Source organism: Antechinus flavipes, chromosome 3 (genome assembly GCF_016432865.1).
Source record: "Antechinus flavipes isolate AdamAnt ecotype Samford, QLD, Australia chromosome 3, AdamAnt_v2, whole genome shotgun sequence".
NCBI classification, from domain to species: Eukaryota; Metazoa; Chordata; class Mammalia; order Dasyuromorphia; family Dasyuridae; genus Antechinus; species Antechinus flavipes.
In genome coordinates, this window is record NC_067400.1 from 535,915,965 (window position 1) to 535,934,124 (window position 18,160).

Sequence of the window (18,160 nt, forward strand, 5' to 3'; positions counted from 1 at the left end):
GCCTCCAGAATAATGATATTGCTAGATATTACAGGAAAATTCTTGAACAGAATTAAGAATCAACTTTTTGCAGTACTCAGGAATACTACCAGCAGATGGCAAGGTACAAACTTGTCCTTTTATATTGTTCTTGATTTCTCTTTGGCTCTGTTTCTGTAGTATTTAAATTGCTTTTCTTGTTGCTTGCAATATTTTCACTTTAACCTGGGAGTTTTGAAACCTTTCTATGACATTCTTATAAGTTTTCCTCCTGTGATCTCTTCCAGGTGGTGAATAAGAGACCCCCCCATTTCTACTTTTTTCTTCTTGTGCTAGAACTTCAAGGCAATTTTCCTCAATTTTTTCTTGTATTATTGTATCTAGATTTTTTTTTTGATCATAGGCTCTGGCTCCTTTGGGTCTAAAAACTCCCTCACTTGGTCCAGGAATTCCTCTGTCTTTCTGTTGCACATCTCTTCAACCCCTCTGCCCATTCCTATGATTCTTGTCTTGGCTCAGCAATTCTTTTTGATCTGCCACTATTCCTATCTGCTGCCATCTCTAGGATCATGTCTTTCCACTTCTCTTGAGACAACTTGATTTCCTGGAGGGTTTAGAGGCCTAAAGGAACTATCTTTGGGGGAACTAGGGACATATGGTTGCCTTACCAGCTTCTTTTGACTCTCTTTAACTTAGGTTCTCTTTCAGTTGTCTAACACTTCCTTCTAAAAGTCAGGTATGAATGTTTTGTTTGGGGATTCATTTCATCATCCATGTATACCAGCAACTTCATTGTCAAAATGTGGTTAACTCCATGATAGCCAGGAAATGGAAGATTTTGAACTTGTCAAGGAAAAATTATCAGTGCCAAAGCAAATGCTTCATTATATTAATCTTGTTCTGGAAGAGTTAAATACAAATCAATAAATAAACAGGATATCTTCATAAGGGCCTAATCTAGACTCTTCATGGGCACATGATAGAAGATACAAGATAGAAAAGTCAAAATAAGATCAAATGCCAGACAAGTTCAAATCATGAACAATGGTGAAGTATTAGTCTTAAAATACTGGACATATCATCCAGTATCACAGAAATTGTAAAATTGTAAAAAATTGCCTCCTAAGACATATATTAAACATTCATCAGCTAGATCAAGTTCTCCAACAAAAAGACCTTAGTGTGTCCATGGATAATGTTAGTGAAATATTTCATCAATTTAAAGCTGGAACAGACCCTATATAGTACAAATGTCAAATTTTATATTTGAAGAAACTGAGGTCTTTCTAAAGATTAAGTTACTAGCCCAAGATCACATAACAACCGAAGATGTGGTGTCTAACTTAGAGCAAAATTAGGAAGAATATGAGGTCAAATTTAACATTGGAAAGAGCATCAGTTTTGCAATAAAAAGATCTGGGTTGAAATAATATTCTGATTCTCTCTATATGACCTTATGTTTGTCAATGAAATTTTTGGAGACTCAATTTTCTTATCTTTAAAATTAGGTCAGTCTAGATTGCCTCTACTTTTCTATATCCTATGTATACACATATATACACACATATACATACACATACGCACATATATGCATATGTGAGTATATGTATGTGCATATCTATATCTATGCTTTATCTTCCAACATAATGTTTATTGGTTATGCAAATTTGTGGGGTTGTTCCTAAGTAAGGATTCATAAGTCTCATTGTATGTCCACTGGAAGACAGATTTTATAAGGTCAGAAAAACTCTTTTCCCTAGATACTGTCTATCCCTAAAGTTTACTTTCCAAAGAAAGTCTTCTCTCTCACCTCACACCTGAAATGTCTTCCTATAGTAAGATCCCCAGGGCAATATCAAACCTGCTCTGGAAAAGACTGAAGGCTCAACACTTCCCAGATATGTTGGGAGACAGATTTCATTCCCCTCTTCCATTTCACTTCTCCTCCCACAAGGCTGGAGTTTTCATCTGCTTGGTACAAGCAGCCAAACTATTCTTGGATTTGTATTTCCTGCAATACAAACTCAGTGAATTCATAATTCTCCAGACAACATTGTATTCAAAACTTGGGACAGCTCCATTGATCTGAAAAAGGAAAGAGATCCACAGATCTCCAGAGAGCATCATTCTTTTGTCATCCCTTTGATGACCAGTTCTGCAGTAAGGGCTTTCTGGAGTGAAATAAGTAGACAAATGACCCTAAAATATGATTATGATCTAGAGGAGAATCTGAGTTTCCCAATTTCATAACCCCCAAACTTGGGAAAAATTTAGAGGGAGACTCATTAATCATATTGTTTCATTCTTTAAAAAAATGAATAGCATGTATAATTTATTTCCTGGGACATCTGATAACCCAAAGAAAAATTGGAGTTAAAAGCCCTGTGTTCTAATAATAATAGCCAATGTTTGCATTGTTCTTCAAGTTCTGCAAAGCATGTATATATGTATATCTATGAATATCTGAGCATATATGTTTATATATGCAAAACACATGTATGTGGTATATAAAATATGCCACACACACACACACACACATATATATATATAATGTATGTTTATACATATGTACTTTACAAACACTAAAGATATATATGTATGTACATATATACATGTATATATGTATAAATATATGTATATATATGTGTGTGTGTGTGTGTGTGGTTGTGCGTGTGTGTGTGGGGGAGAGAGAGAGAGAGAGAGAGAGAGAGAGAGAGAGAGAGAGAGAGAGAGTTCCAAAATTAGTCTTAGTGAAGCCTTAAACTCATAGGTCTTGAGTTCAACACACATTTAGAATCCTGGGCTATCTCCATTGTGGTTTGTAGAGTGAAGTTGGTCACGGTGACAGTAGAAGTTTGACTTAGCTGGAAAATGCTACCTCTCATCTTTCCCTCAGGTTGAAATTAAATGACCTGGACTCGGTCATCTAGGTAGAAAATATCAGTGGCAGATTTTGAACTCAGGTCATCCTCACTCTAAGTGAAGAGTAATAGGTTTAAAGGGAAAGATAATGAACTTGATTTTGGACATGCTAGTTTTGATGCTGAAAACCTAAATGAAGTTCTAGAGGCAGTTGGAGATAGAGCAGAGGAAACAGCAGGTCCTTATTCATAGTTTTGGAATCATTCATATCATGGTGATAATTGAAACCAAGAGAATGAACTCAGTATCCCTTCTCTTTGAACTCTACTTTGGTACTAATTGTTTAATATGCCTAGAAGGGAGTCCCTTTTCACCTCTGCTTCTTAAAATCCTAAATTTCCCACAAGGCTAACCATCTCTCCTAAAAAGCTCTTCTGATGCTGTAGTAGTTAGAATTTACTTTTGCCTCTGTAAATCATCACATATATACATGCTCATTCACATGATCTATTTTCCAGACCTGATCCTCTTCCCTGCCCCGTAGAATACAAAGCCTTCAAAGGCATTGTTTTTTTTTTTTCATTTTGCATTTTTTCTTCTGTGCCTATCAGAGTTTCCTGTATACAGAAGGTGCTTGATAAATGAAAGCAGCCTTGCATTGGAGCCAGAACACTGAACTTAAAATATAGAGGACCTGAGTTCAATTTCCTCTCCAGAAACTGAGTAGTTGAATAATCCTGGAAAAGTTCCTGTGCTTCAATTTCCCTTTCTGAAAAGTTGAGGATGAGGGGATTTGGTGTTGGGATCTCAAAGATTTTTTCTAGCAAAATCTCTTATCCTATGAACTTATGAAAATATTACTGAATTGGATTGGATTGGGAGTGTTTCAGGCCCTCTCTCAGGCAATGATTGTAAGAAGAGATTTGTATACCTTTGATTCAGTAGTTTCTATTGGGCTTATACCCCAAAGAGATAGTAAAGAAAGGAAAGGGACCTGTATGTGCCAAAATGTTTGTGGCAGCCCTGTTTGTAGTGGCTAGAAGCTGGAAAATGAAAGGATGACCATCAATTGGAGAATGGTTGAGTAAATTGTGGTATATGAATGTTATGGAATATTATTGTTCTGTAAGGAATGACCAGCAGGATGAATACAGAGAGGACTGGCGAGAGTTACATGAACTGATGCTGAGTGAAATGAGCAGAACCAGGAGATCATTATATATCTCAACAACGATACTGTTTGAGGATATATTCTGATGGAAGTGGATCTCTTCGATAAAGAGAGCCTTAATTGATCAAAGATGGACAGAAGCAGCTACACCCAGAGAAAGAACACTGGGAAAAGAATATAAACTGCTTGCATTTTTGTTTTTCTTTCCGGGTTATTTCTACCTTCTGAATTCAATTCTCCCTGTGCAACAAGAAAACTATTCGGTTCTGCACACATATATTGTATCTAGGATATACTGTAACCCATTCAACATGTAAAGGACTACTTGCCATCTGGGGGAAGGGGTGGAGGGAGGGAGGGGAAAAATCGGAACAGAAGTGAATGCAAGGGATAATGCTGTAAAAAATTACCCTGGCATGCGTTCTATCAATAAAAAGTTATTAAAAAAAAGAAGAGATTTGTAAACTTTTAATTATTTTACTAACACAAACTATATTAAAATAGTTACTTTAAATAACTATCAAGTGCTTTTTATGTGCCAGATATCACACAAAGTCCTTGGGATACAAAAACAAGAAAGTGAGACAATCTCTATTTCTAAAAGAATGTATTCTAATTGGGAGGAGAACAATACCTAAAATAGAAACAGAAGGGGAGCAGGGATGAAATGGAAGGGGTTCCTACTCAGGAACAAAGTGACAGGCAAAGAAAAACAGGAGTCTAGAAAGAATCAGGGATGCTTTCTAAAATAACAGAAATGATAAAGTTTGAAAAAAGTGTAATAGGTATAGAAATGCATGGTTGTTAGTATTAATACTATCACAGGTGGCCAGATGCATCACAAAACAAGATGAGTGGAGGGAAGAACCAATAATCCATAGCATGGAGGAAAGGGCTCAATTAGCAGTGACATGGAAGGAAACACTGTGCCTCACAAGTTCCCCAGGATATGAGAAAAGAGCATGATAGATGGTACTCCTCTCAAACCTTCATCCAGGATAGGAAGAGAGCTTAGTGATGGTAGTAGCTTTGCTACAGAAGTCAGGGGAAGGTGAGAGCCACAAGTCATCCACAAGTCTGCTAAAATCAATATCTGTCAAAGCACAGCCAGAGAAGAAAAATACTGCAAGGAGCTCGGACTTCTCAAGATTCATTGAAGGATGCAGGAAAATCCCCGATAGGCACTGCAGCGTTTGACAAGGAAGGTAAAACACTGGAGGGAACAGAATTATGACTCTTCTCCTGATGCAGTAATTGGATTGAAATGGAGAGATAATATCTCTTTGCATGTGAAGAAATCTCTAAGAACTTAACAGCTCATATATTAAAAAAGCATTTAACTCTCTCTCCCCCTCTTGGGAGGGTAAAACAGTATAGTGAAGTGAAAAGGATGCTGGAGCTGGAGAGCTGTCTTCTCTATCACTTACTTGCCACATTATTGGTATGTGCCACAGAGACATTGTTATTGTTCAGTTGCTTTCAGTCATGTTCTATTCTTCATGATCATTTGGGGTTTTCTTGGCAAAGATTTCCATAGTGGAAACTGCAGGCAAACAGGGTAAAGTGACTTGTCCAGGGTCATATGGTTAGTGTCTGAGACCATATTTGAATTCAGAAATATAAGTCTTCCTGACTTTAGCCCAGCATTTTAACCATTATGCCACATTAGAAGTCATTTAATCATATGTCCTCATTTTCTATATAAGAATGATTGAAGGTTGAAATGGTGAAGTGTCTTCTGACACACATCTCAGGGAAACGGTTCAAACCCAGGTCCTCTGATAAAGAAAGTAGCATGGTACCATGGAAGGAAATTAGATGGAGAACTTAGGTTCAAATTCTAGCTATCTGTGACATTTCCACCTCTGGATCTAAGCTTAATTATCTGGAAAACGAAGTGGATTCAACTAGTAGATCTCTATGGGCTTTTTCTCTATTTTCACTATTGTGAGCCTCAGTATAATTATTTCTAAAACAGGGATAATATTTGTCCTGCCAGTTATCTCCAGGATCAAATATAGAATCATTGGCTCAGAATTCAAAAACCTGCATGGCCTGCTGCAGTTTTCTAGTCTTCTTAAATATTGTACCTTCCCCCTTCCCAAGTACTCTGTGACTCAATGACACTGAAAGTTTGCTCTTCTTTAAGCAAGACCCTTCATTGACCAACTTGAGACATTTTCTCAGTCCTTCCTACCTGGAATGTTCTAGCTCTTTATTTTCATCTCATATCTTTGACCTCCTTCAAGTCTCACTTTATACCAGAAGCCTTCTCTGATTCCTGCTCAATTATAGTACCTTTCTTCTGTTGATTATTTCCAATTTATCTTGTATGTATATCTTGTTTGCATGTTACCTCCCCCACGAGACTGTGAGTTCTTTGAGAGCAGGATCATCTTTTGTCTTCCTTTGCCTAGCACAGTGTATGCGTTGACTTAATTTTTTTTTTTTACTTTGCTAATTGACCTTTTCTCAATTTTTCTCTTTCTTTATCTCTCTTCAGCTTTTAACACTGAAAATATGCTCTCTTTTCTCTGGTTCTTTCTCTCTCTCTCTCTCTCTCTCTCTCTCTCTCTCTCTCTCTTTCTCTCTCTCTCTCTCTCTCTCTCTCTCTCTCTCTCTCTCTCTCTCTCTCGATCTTTGTGACACTGCTCGTTCCTGGAGTGCTTCCTATTTGAATGACCATTACTTGTTATTATGCCTTCCTTGATACTCATTCAGGTCATACCCAGTCACCATGGGTATCTCTAAAGGCTCTATCCTGGACCTTCTCTTCTGCCTCTATATTATTCTGCCTGGTGATCTCTTCAGCTCTAATGGCTTCTATTATCATCTCTTTGCAAATGATTTTCAGATCTATTTGCCTAATCCTATTCATAGTCCATTTTTGATCTTCATTCTAGCATCTCCAACTGCCTATAGAACATCTCAAACTCAATGTCCCATAAACATCTGAAATATCTTAAATTCAACATGTTGAAAAAATGAACACATTACCTTTTCCCTTAAACCCTCCCTTCTTCCAAATTTCCCTATTATTGTGGAGGGCACAAGAAGCCTCTTGGTCATTTATGCTCACAACCTAGGTATTTCCTCTTTCTCCTCTTACTTTCTCATACTTCTTATCACCTATATCCAATCTGTTTCCATGGTCCCCTCATCTCTGCCTTGTTAACTCTGGTATATGTTCCTGTCTTTTTTCTGATGCTACAGCCAATCTAATCTATGTCATCATCACTTTAAACCTGGACTTTTGCAAATGACCTATTGATTAGTTGTAGTGTTCTTCTTCTTTAAAATAATATAAATGATGGTTCTCTCTGGGAGCAGGTTTCTCGGGGAGGTAGCCCTAGTATCAGTTCAGATCAATAATCACCCCAAATGCAGTCAGGGATTAAAGTACAGTCTTTTATTGTCTCTTCCAAAATCTTATCTCCTTTACTTGGGATTTGGCTAGTTTTCTTGAGGCCTTCTCTCTCCTTCGTTCTAAAAGCTCTTGCTGCTAGTCCTTTGCATCTGCTCCCTTCAGCCTCCAGCCAGCACAAAGGTGAAAAATGGAATGAATCTGTCTTGTCTCCAAGAGAGGGCTTCTGCTGAACTGACTGACTGGCTCACTGAAGCTCTTTTTATGCTTGATGTAAAAGGTTGACTCGTCCTCTGAGATAGTGGGATTATGGGATCTGAGAGTGGGATTATGGATTTCTGACTTGTGAATCTCATACTGAATACTAACTTGTGACTCTCCCAAAAGTGTGAACTCCAATGAGTACTTAAATTCATTAGTGAGCTAGAGGATTTGCTAAGTACCATGCTAAATTAGGCAACTGACTTATCACTTTGTAAGGATTTGCTCTGAGGTGTGAACCAATAAGCATTGTATCAATTCCATTGAGTTAACTCTAGGATTCTAACATCTGCCTTGAGTTATCACCTTGTTTCAAGTTGAGTTAACACTAGGATTCTAACAATTAGTGTCTGTCTCTCAAGTCTTTTCCTGCTCCAGACTACTTTTATTCAGCTATCAAATTAATTTCCCTAAGGCAAAGAGCTGACGATGTAATTCTCTTTCCTTAGTTCAATTAACCATAGCCCTTCGCCATTTGGATCCATTCATTCAACTTTTCCATTCTTCTTTGCATTTTATTTCCCTCTATTTACCCCGTGGTGCAAAAACATTGATTTCCTGGCTGTTCATTGTATAAGACAGTCTATCACTCAATTATGGGCATTTTCACATTCTCTCCTGCCTGGATCTCTTTCTCTCTCCTCAAAGCTGCCTTCTAGCTTACTTCAATTCTCAGCTAAAGTCTTATTTTCTCCCAGAAATCTTTCCTAAAAAGTAAAATGGGGTAAAATACATCTCAGAAAGAGTCAGAAAAGACCTATTACAATTGAGGAAAAGGGAAGGAGATGAGCATTATGTGAATCTTGCTCTCATCTGATTTGGCTCAAAGAGAGAATATCAGACATATTTAGCTTCACAGAGAAACTTGTCTCATGCTGTAGGGAAGTAGGAAGGGAAAGGAGAAAGGCAAGTAAGAGGCTAATAGAAAGGAGAACAGAAGTATAATGGGAAAGGTATAAGAAAAGGGGAGAGGCTATAAAAGGAGAGGGCTGTTTGAGGGAGGTGGTGGTCAGAAGCAAAATATTGGGGAAGAAGGAGAGGGAGAAAGTAAAAAGAGAAATATAACTTGAGGAAAATAAGATGGTGGGAAATATAGAATTAGTTATTTTAACTGAATGTGAATGGGATGAACTCTCCCATAAAATGGAAGCAGATAGCAGACTTAATTAAAAGCTAGAATCCTACAATATATTATTTACAAGAAACACATTTAAAGCACAGTGATACATACAGAGTTAAGGTAAAAGGCTGGAGTAAAATCTATTATGCTTCAGGTGAAGTGAAAAAAAAAACAGGGGTAGCAATACCAATCTCAGATCAAACAAAAACAAAAATAGATTAATTAAAAGATTTAATGAAGGAAACTACATCTTATTTAAATGTACCATAGATAATGAAGTAATATCAATATCAAACATATATTTACCAAGTGGTATAGCATTCAAATTCCTAGAGAAGTTTAGAGAGCTGAAAAATTATCAAAACTATACTAGTGGGGGATATCAATCTTAGTCTTTCAGAATTAGATAAAGCAAACCACAAAATAAATAAGAAAGAAGTTAAGGATGTAAATAGAATTTTAGAAAAGTTAAGTATAATAGACCTTTGGAGAAAATTGAATGGGGATGGAAAGGAGTATATTGTTTTTCTTAGTGGTACATGGAACCAACACAAAAATTGACTATGGTGTTCTTGTTCTTTTTTATAATATAATTGTTCTTTGGGAGCAGGTTTCTTGGGGAGGTTTTCTGAAGGCAGCCTTATTTTCAGTTCAGAGTAATAATCACCTCCAATACAACCAGCTGATAAAATCCAAACCTTTATTTCTTATCTCTTTCTTGGGCCCGGTTAGCTTTCTTAGAGGCCTGTCTCTCTGCTTGGTTCCAAGAGCTCTTGCAGCTTGTCCTTTGCTTCTAGCCAGCACAAAGATGGAAGATGGAATGAATCTGACTTCACCTCTGAGAGTGGGCTTGTGGGCTTCTGTATCTCCCAGAGTGCTCTTTGGCCTTGAGAGCTTCTTGCATATATGCTGTTCACTGAGTACATACCAATCATTATATCACTGGGAAACCATTATTTATTGTATGATTAAATCAATGCTAAACAAGATTTAAACATGGTCTCCTCAAATCCACTTAGTACCTTGTTTCAAGTTCTGGCCCATAACATCTCCTCGTAGGATCAGATCAATCATACTGGACCATGCTAAATTAGAAAATTATTGTCTCTAACTCTAATGAGTTAACACTTTGTAAGGATTCCAATAATTGACCATGTTAATATATAAAGCCCTCAAAATCAAATACTGAAAGGCAGAAATATTATCTTTTTCAGATTATGATGCAATAAAAATTACATGTAACAAAGAACCAGGGAAAAATAGATAAAAATTAATTGGGAATTAATAAAGAATGAGTGGGTGAAAGAACAAATAATAGACACAATTGATAATTTTATCCAAGAGTATGACAACATACCAAAATTCATGGGATGCAGCCAAAACAGTTCTTAGGGGAAGTTTGATATCTCTAGATGCTTACTTGCATAAAATAGAGAAAGATAAGATCAATGAATTGGGTATGCAACTAAAAAAAATCTGAAAATAAAAGGGGAGATTAATAAAATTCAAAGTAAAAAAAAACCTATTGAACTAATAAAATTGAGTTGGTTTTATGAAAAAAAATCTAACAAAATAAAAAATTAGTTAATTTGATTAAAAAAGGAAAGAAGAAAATGAAATTGTTAGTATCCAAAATGAAAAGGATGAACTTTCCACCAATGATGAGAAAATTAGAGTTATAATTATGAGCAACTTTGCCAACTGTATGCCAATAAATCTGATTATCTAAGTGAAATAGATGAATCTTACAAACATATCTGTTGCCCAGATTAACAGAGGAGGAAATAACTTACTTAAATAATCCTATTTTAGAAAAAGAAATTGAACAAGCTAATAATCAACTTCCTAAGAAAAAATCTCCAGGGCCAGATGGATTTACATGTGAATTATACCAAACATTTAAAGAACAAATAATTCCAATACTATGTGAACTATTTGGAAAAATGGGTAAAGAAGGAATCCTACTGAATTCCTTTTTTATGACTCAGACATGGTGCTGATGCTTAACCCAAGTAGAGCCAAAACAGAAAGAAAATTATAGACCAATTTCCCTAATGAATATAGATGCAAAAATCTTAAATAAAATATTAGCAAAGAGATTTCAGCAAATTATTCCCAGGATAATACAACATGACCAATTAATATTTATACCAGGAATGCAGGGCTGGTTCAATATTAGGAGAACTATTGGCATAATTGACTATATCAATAACCAAATTTACAAAAATCAAAAGATTATTTCAATATATGCAGAAAAAACATTTGACAAAATCCAACACCCATTCCCATTAAAGACACTACAGGGCTTAAGAATAAAAGGAATTTTTCCTCAAAATGATCAGTGGCATCAATTTAAAGCCATCAACAAGCATCATATATAATGGAGATAAATTGGAATCATTCTCAAAAACATCAGGGGTGAAACAAATCTATCTCTCAGATCTGTGGAGAAGAAAGGAATTTGTAACCAAAGAAAATAGTACCTTATGAAATACAACATAGATAATTTTGATTATATTAAGTTACAAAGGTTTTGTAAAAACAAAACCAATGCAGACAAGATTAGAAGGAAAGCAATAAACTGAGAAAATCTTTTTACTTTCAAAGGTTCTAATAAAGGTCTCATTTCTGAAATATAAAGAATTGACTCAAATTTATAAGAATTCATGTCATTTTCCAATTGATAAATAGTCAAAGGATGTAAAAAGGCAATTTTCAGGTGAAGAAATTGAAACCATTTCTAATCATATGAAAATATGCTCTAAATCATTATCGATCAGAGAAATGCAAATTAAGACAGCTCTGAGGTACCGCTACACATCCCTCATATTGGCTAAGATGACAGGAAAAAATAATGACAAATGTTGAAGGGGAAAATGGGTACACTAATACATTGTTGGTGAAGTTGTGAACAGATTCAGCCATTCTGGAGAGCAATTTGGAACAATGCCCAAAGGATTATCAAACTGCATACCATTTGATTCAGCAGTGTTTCTAATGGGCCAAAGAGATTATAAAGGAAAGAAATGGACCCACATGTGCAAAAATATTTGTAGTAACTCTCTTAGTGGCAAAAAACTGGAAATTGAATGGATACCCATCAGTTTGAGAATGGCTGAATAAATTATGTTATATGAAAGTTATGAAATATTATTATTTTTTAAAATAACTTTTTATTGACAGAACCCATGCCAGGATAATTTTTTACAACATTATCCCTTGCACTCACTTCTGTTCTGATTTTTCCCCTTCCTCCCTCCACCCCCTCCCCCAGATGACAAGCAGTCCTTTACATGTTAAATAGGTTATAGTATATCCTAGATACAATATATGTGTGCAGAACCAAACAGTTCTCTTGTTGCACAGGGAGAATTGGATTCAGAAGGCATAAATAACCCAGGAAGAAAAACAAAAATGCAAGAAGTTTACATTCATTTCCCAATGTTCTTTCTTTGGGTGTAGCTCCTTCTGTCCATCCTTGATCAATTGAAACTGAGTTAGATCTCTTTGTCAAAGAAATCCACTTCCATCAAAATACATCCTCATATAGTATCGTTGTTGAGTTATATAATGATCTCCTGGTTCTGCTCATTTCACTTAGCATCAGTTCATGTAAGTCTCGCCAATCCTCTCTGAATTCATCCTGCTGGTCATTTCTTACAGAACAATAATATTCCATAACATTCATATATTACAATTTATTCAACCATTCTCCAATTGATGGGCATCTATTCATTTTCCAGCTTCTAGCCACTACAAATAGGTCTGCCACAAACATTTTGGCACATACTGGTCCCTTTCCCTTCTTTAGTATCTCTTTGGGGTATAAGTCCAGTAGAAACACTACTGGATCAAAGGGTATGCACAGTTTGATAACTTTTTGAGCATAGTTCCAAATTGCTCTCCAGAATGGCTGGATGTGTTCTCAATTCCAACAACAATGTATCAATGTCCCTATTTTCCCACATCCCCTCCAACATTTGTCACTATCTTTTCCTGTCATCTTAACTAATCTGACAGGTGTGTAGTGGTATCTCAGAGTTGTCTTAATTTGCATTTCTCTAATTAATAATGATTTGGAGCATATTTTCATATGGCTAGAAATAGTTTTAATTTCTTCATCTGAGAATTGTCTGTTCATATCCTTTAACCATTTATCAATTGGAGAATGGCTTGATTTTTTATAAATTAGAGTCAATTCTCTATATATTTTGGAAATGAGGCCTTTATCAGAACCTTTGACTGCAAAAATGTTTGGAATATTATTATTCTATAAGAAATGATCAGCAAGATGATTTCAGAGAGGCCTGGAAATACTTACATAAACTGATGCTAAGTGAAGTGAGCAGAACCAGATCATTGTACATGGCAACAATAATTATATGATGATCAATTCTACTGGAAGTGGTCCTTTTCAACAATGAGATGATTCAGGCCAGTTCCAAAGGTCTTGTGATAAAGAGAATCATCTGCGCCCAGAGAGAGGACTGTGGGAACTGAGTGTGGATCATAACATAGCATTTTCATTCTTTTTATTGTTTGTTTGCATTTTGTTTTCTTTCTTATTTATTTCCTTTTTGATCTGATGTTTCTTGTGCAGCATGCTAAGTTTAGAAGAATTCACATGTTTAACATATATTGGATTACTTGTCATATGGGGAAAGGGGTGAGGAGAAGGGAGGGAAAAATTTGGAATACAAGGTTTTGCAAGAGTGAATGTTGAAAATTATCTATGCATATGTTTTGAAAATAAATTTTTTATATGTGCAAGACTTTTTATATGTGCAATACCTTTAACCAGCTGTCAAGTCTGTAAGGGCAACAGAATCTTCTATGTAGACTTTTTTTTTTTTTTTTTTTTACAGGGCACAGAATCACAGGATCTTACTGGGGACAGTATAGTGCCAGGAGTAAGAAGAGTTTTGTTCCAGCTCCACCATTCACTTATTGTCTGACCTTGTGTATATGTGTGGAGGGAACTTCACATCTTTTAATATCTTTTTAAAATGGGAATAATACTTTATCTCATAGAGCTGTTTTGAGGAAAGCACACTTTGAATTGTAAAATGTCAAATTCAAAATGAAATTTGGCAGAAGGCTTCCAGTGGAGGGCTCCAGGGTTCTGTGTTTAGCCTGGAGAAGACTGGGACTGGGAGAGGAATAGAAGGATGGGCATATGTTCATAAATCTGAAGTATTCAGTTGGAAGAGGCTAGATTTTTTCCAATTGGTCTCAGAGGGCAGATGGATGGGAGTTGTAACTAGATAGTGTAGATTAGATTTGATGGCAGAAATAATTTTCTAACAACATGTGCTATTCAAAAGTGGAATGAATTATTTTGAGAGGGAGTTAGTAGTCCAGAAAAGACTATGACTACTTTCTAGACAAAATAGAGATGAATTAAATGACTACTAAAGTATTTTATTATACTAAAAACTCTGATTCCATAATTTTTGAGCTATTGTGATTATGAACAATAACAACAATGTTAATAACTATCTACTTGATCTTCAACAATTCACAAACTCTCTTAGCCTCAGTTTTCTCATTTAAAAAAAGGGGATAATACTCATTCTGTCAACATCATTCTCTGGAATCAAATCAGATAAAAATGTGAAAACACTTTGTAAACTGTGAAGTATTATTCATATTAGGTATTCTTAGTTGAATCAGAAAGGTAGATATTCATAATTATCCATTAATTGATTGAAGAAGTGTCAATACCCTGTGCTAAAGAGGAAAGGCCATGTAATGCTAGTATCTCCCATTGGGCAGACCAAGGAGTATAATATGAATGAGACCCTCGCAGTACCACTAAAAGCATGCCTATTAATAGTTGCTTTATTTTCTGTTCTTCTAAATTCCTGGAAAATATAGTAAATTCTTCAATTAAGAAAGATATAGTCAAATAAATTTCTTATACTGTATTTACTAAGACAAGAAAGTGTATTCATGTAATTCAAAAAGATTTTTCAACAAGAGGTCTGAAACAAAAAAAAAAGTTTTTACTTTATTCTCAGATATAGAAACAAATAAATGAACCACATACTCTCTGTTTCCTGAGCAGTCAGGTTTTATTGTAGTTCAGGAGAATATAAAGGACATCAGGGGAAAAATTCGAGGTAAGTTCTTTCCTTATCAGGTCTCTATGCCTTCTTGGTTGGCATTTATCCAGTCCTATTTCTTTCTAGAATAACTGAGAAATGCTCACTGACTTGGATCTGACACTTGCCCTGGCCCAAGACAACAATGTTCCTATAGTTAAAACTTATCCATTAGAAAACCTTCACAATCTTTTGCTCATCCACTTGTTATTTAAGCTGATAGCTGGATTTCTTCCCAGCGACAAGTAGGTACCCATTTATTTTAAGCATTAGTATGAACATAGTAAGGAGAATGTTGTTCCCAGGGGACAGTTGAGCCTTTAAATGAGCATAAGGAAATTTGCATAACCTTCCTTCCATGCAGAAGCCCAGCAGCATGTATTAATGTTTAATTTATTTCACCTGACAACACATACCTCCAGGGCCAGTGAGACAAAAGAATTTCAGCAAAATCATTTCAGTGTTTCCAGGCAAGAATTCAGAGGCTATGAAGGTGAATGAAACAAAAATGGAGAAACATTAGAGAGAACTTTCCAATTTACTTCTAAGTTAAATGAATAGTCTGGAAATTGAAGAAGGTCGATATCCTAGACAGGATCAAAAGAAATTAACATATTTCAAATTTACAAGGACTCCTTTCCTACCTTGCCACAATACTCTTCCTTTGCCTATTGCATTTTCTAAAAACAACATGATAGGCCTTTAATTAATTGGTATCATAGGGTGACCCTTTCCCTTCTTTAATTAAGAAAATGCTTTTGGAAGTGTTGATTTCATTATGCAGTTAAAATGAAAAGAGTCCATAGTTCTGTACTGGGGAGATTTTTGTGGTTCATTGCATGGGAAAGAGACTCACCCAAGTGACCCATCAACAACATGACAAGAAGCATGTGATTTTTCTAGCAGTGAGAAGAAGCTGCTACCTTCCATTTTTTGTACATTCTACTTTGATTACAATCCTTGTTCCTTCCCTTTCCTTAATAGGAAGTGATTTCTCAGTCATTCACAAAGGTATGGTTTGAAGAGCTTGAGCTCAAGAATCAAAGGATCTGAATTAAAATCATATCTCAACCACTTGGTGTGGGGTGTAGGGTCTGGGGCAAATCCCTTTCCCCCTTTTGGTCTCAATTTCTTTATAAAATAAGGGACTAGGACTACATGGCTTCTAAGTTTTCTTCTAACTCAAATCCTATGATATTAACACCTTTTTAGTTTTCTTAGATACTCCATGTGTTTTCATGTGAATTATAGTCATTGGTACCCATGTCTTATCATCTCATGTAGATAGGGATCTCCTAGAGGATATGGCTAATTTGCTTTCCCCCCCTCCTGGATTACAACATAGAGAACTACCATACCATACACAGCTGTATTTTCATTATTTGTATTATCTGTTTTGTGTATTATTATCACACACACACACACACACACACACACACACTCATACACACATATTGTCTCTCTTATAATAAAAGAATTTTGAAGCCAAACCTGCTTTTGTTTCTATGTCTCTAGGGCCTGGTAAAGTGCCTGACATGTGAATGCTTAATAAATGATTGATTAGTTAATTGATTATGAAGTGCTTTTTGTTGTTATTGAATGAACAAATAAATATGTTGACAATGAATGCCTTTACAAAATTCCCAGCTGGCATGACAGTGAAACAAAGTATTGTCTTTGAGCTTAGAAATTAAAGGTTTGAATCCTGGCATTGACTTTTGTTATCTTTGCAGCTTTGGTGATGTTACTTTGACTTTTGGGGCATCAAATTTCTCATCTATAAAATAAATTAATTGGATTGCATTATCTCTAAGATTCCATTCAACTAGCAACCAATCAACAATTAAACATTTATTAAGCACTTACTATGTCTTAGTCATTGTATGGGGGAAACAATTATAAAGTATGAAATAATTCCTATACCCAAGGACTTTACATTGTCTCTAAATCCTATCAAGTCCACATTCTTTCAAGGATTACTGACAATGATTTAATAATTACATCCATGATTTCTTTTAGTAACCTAGGCTATAACTCATTACCATCTGATAACTGGAACTATCTTTATAATTATCTTTAAGGTCACATCCCCATTTATTGCTTTTTCTCAGGTCTCAGTTTCAAAATTTTTCTTCTTGGTAGAGAAAGCAAGCAAAACAGAAGTTGAAAAAGCAATAGTCCCAAGTTTCCATCCCAATGATAGTTTTTAAATTTACTTTAAACTTCTTGTCTTCCTTACGTAGTTTACTGCCCCTCCTTTTTGTGCATTATAAACTCTAATCTTTACTTCAGTATAGTCCTTATATGACTGTATCATTGTTTTATATTCATTCTTCTTAACTTCCTTTTTTTCATCTTTCAGACAACTTTTTATCATTGTCATTGGTAAATTTGCCTGATGCATCTTAGAATCATTGATTTATAGGTAGATGGGACTTTAGAGGTCATGGAATCCAACCCCTTTAATTTATAGTTGATGAAAATAAGGCTGAAAGGTTAGAAATTATCCAAAGTTATGTTTATGGTAAGATTATTTCAAGTCTCCTACCCTAGATACTGTGTCACTGAGGTGACTCATTGGTTTCTAACATCCTTTCTAAGAAGATTTCTTCTTATTCCCCTTCAATGGAATAATTTTGTGTGATCAGAATTTCATTTCTGAAAATATCCTGATATTTTCCCATTAGAATTTCAGTCTTTGGGAACCTATCCATTTCTTTTCTGTATGCTTTGAAGTCTTCTCTAAGCCTAATTGTTAGAAAAATGGGTCGATATATATACCAGACCAAAACAAATGTTCATTTTTGTAAATTCTTGTTACTGACCTACTTCTCCACTTTGGAATCTTTATGGAACAAGTCCAGAATTAGTCTCATGGTTCAAGTCAATTGAGAGCTTCCACAAATTTTTGAAAGGTTAAAGTTCATCTTTCAGAAAAGAGAGAAAACTCCCATAGGGTTATGGGGAAGGAAAACACAAAATCTTCCACATCTGAGCCGGTCCATCTCCTCATGTGTTTTTACTTCTCGTGTATTCACCACGTTCAATTTGAATCATCATTTCCACACATCATATTTTCTCTCTGAACTCTATAATGAGTTGTCAATATTATAAATCATATGCTTCTTTCCACTGTAGTTATTTCTGTACAAGTCTTGTTGCTCCTATTAGACTTTGAGTTCCTTAAGGCACCAATTATATCATACTTCTTTTGTGTCTCTCTGATCCTTAGCATAATGCAAGCATGTAGTAGGTTTCCAATAAATATTTGTGACATAAATGACTGATTAATTAATTAA